Here is a 2,013-nt window from a genome sequence, read left to right as displayed (position 1 = left end):
AAGACTCTAAGTGTAAGAGAACATTTATTTATGAAATCATAGAGGTAGAAGTAATTTGTAGAAGAAATGGGCGGAGGAAACAAGTTATTGAGGCAAAGGAAGGGCCCTAGGAGCTTGGGAGAGTGGAAGGTAATGGTAAGCACCTGGAGAGGGGGAGGGAAAGGGTGAGACTTGGTCATGCTCCCGGGAGGGAGAACACACTGGGTCCTCTGCCCTAATGGTTTTATGGGTGGAGATTTTAGGGGTCGTCCCAGGGGAAGACCTCAATAGAATATTCAGCAGAAGTCCTTTCAAGGCCTAGGTCCCCATTGATTGATTGGTTGGCTCCAGGGGGTATTATTCAAGGCAGCTGGTTCTGAGCTCAGCCTTGGCATGGCTTGTCTGGTTTTGTTGCTTTTCTGGGCCCAGAGCTAAAACCAATTTGAGGCCTAGATGTTATCTCTAGGGAGGAAAGGTCAGGGGGTCCAAAACCTATGCCCAGTGATATGCTAGGGGAGGAAAGGCCACCCCACCCTGGGGGCAAGCTCCCACCTACAATTGTCCTTTGCTAGGTCACCAGGGCGCCTCTGCTCATTTCTGTCTACCTGCCTACCACATCATCATGTCTGACTAAAATGTAGGAATGGAAGAAAGAGTTCCATTTTTTACTAGTACAAAAATAAACCCAAGATTAGTCAACTACCAAGTAGAACAGATTTATATTTTTCTGCAATGTTTTCAGGTTTTAAAATAATCAATGTTACATGGTATACAGAAGACCCTTTTAGAAAGGGTTCCAAAAAAAATGAGAATTTTTGTAATCTTAATCTTAAAGGAATGATGTTTTGTCTTAAGAAAATATAAAAGCATTCATGAGAAAAAATGATTCTTCTCTATCTTTTATTTTTGTTTTTCACCCTTCGTGTTTATGACTGTTCTCATATCCTTCACTTCCTTAACAAAAAATATTCTTGGTATTATGTAATATACTGGTTCAGTGGCAGTAAATCAACCAAGTAAATAAAAAAGCAATGAGAAGTCTGTACAAAATAGTAGTTAAAGTCAATTTCTCTCCCACATAACTTTTCAGGCATAAGGATGTGACAGCTCCACAGGGTTCAAGGATCCAGATTTTTTTATCTTGTTGCTCTGCCAGCTCTAGGGTGTGTCCTCCATCCATATTGTCCATGTCCATGTTCCAGGTAGCAGAATTAGTATGTATCAACTCTTTATATTCCATTGGCCAGAAATTAGGGGAGAATAATTAGGAGACAGTACCACAGTTATCTTCTAATGTCCTAAGAATATAGATGCTTCATAAGCTTGATCATTTGGAAGCACTGACCATTTATATTATATTAGAATGCACAAATTTCAGACTGCCATTCAAATATGGCAAAGTAACACAGCTATTTACCCTCATTGTCATTCCCCAAAATCTCACTGAAATTATGGTAAAGAACTTTTTTAAAGAAAACCTCAAAAAAATCACAAGTACAGAGAGAATGGGAGAGGAGGTAATAGCAGCCAAGAGATGTTAACAATACAGACTTATATTAACTAATTATAAGCAGACTAGAGGAAGTTAAAAAGGTTGCTGTAGGGGGGAGGGGAGAGGGTGCCAGGAAGTTTACTGATTAGGCTGCCAAGCCATTAAAAGCCCAGAAATTAGGGCCACAAGCTGTCTCTGACTGTGGGGGAAAGATGAGGCTGAGAACAAGAGGACTGATTGATGGCTTACATAAAAGCAGTTCCAGCACCACATTTCCTCACCACCCCTGCACAGCCAAGTAACTGACCTCCCTCCTCTGCCAGGGCTATGGGAGGATGTCTCCCAGCAAATTTAAACAGATGGTTTAGTTAACTTGTTTTCCTATATTGAGAGCAGCTTTATAGTCCTGTGGGAAGTTTAGAGCTGAAATAGCAATTTATACAGAGAAAACTTAACAAATGAGGCTATCTTTAAAGAAAAACAAATATTTGTACAAAAATGTATATTTAACCATAGTATACTACTTGGTTCAGCTAAGAAAA

This window comes from Myotis myotis, unplaced genomic scaffold (genome assembly GCF_014108235.1).
Source record: "Myotis myotis isolate mMyoMyo1 unplaced genomic scaffold, mMyoMyo1.p scaffold_m19_p_8, whole genome shotgun sequence".
NCBI classification, from domain to species: domain Eukaryota; kingdom Metazoa; phylum Chordata; class Mammalia; order Chiroptera; family Vespertilionidae; genus Myotis; species Myotis myotis.
The sequence above is the reverse complement of the archived record's forward strand: the minus strand, read 5'-3'. Positions refer to the sequence as shown.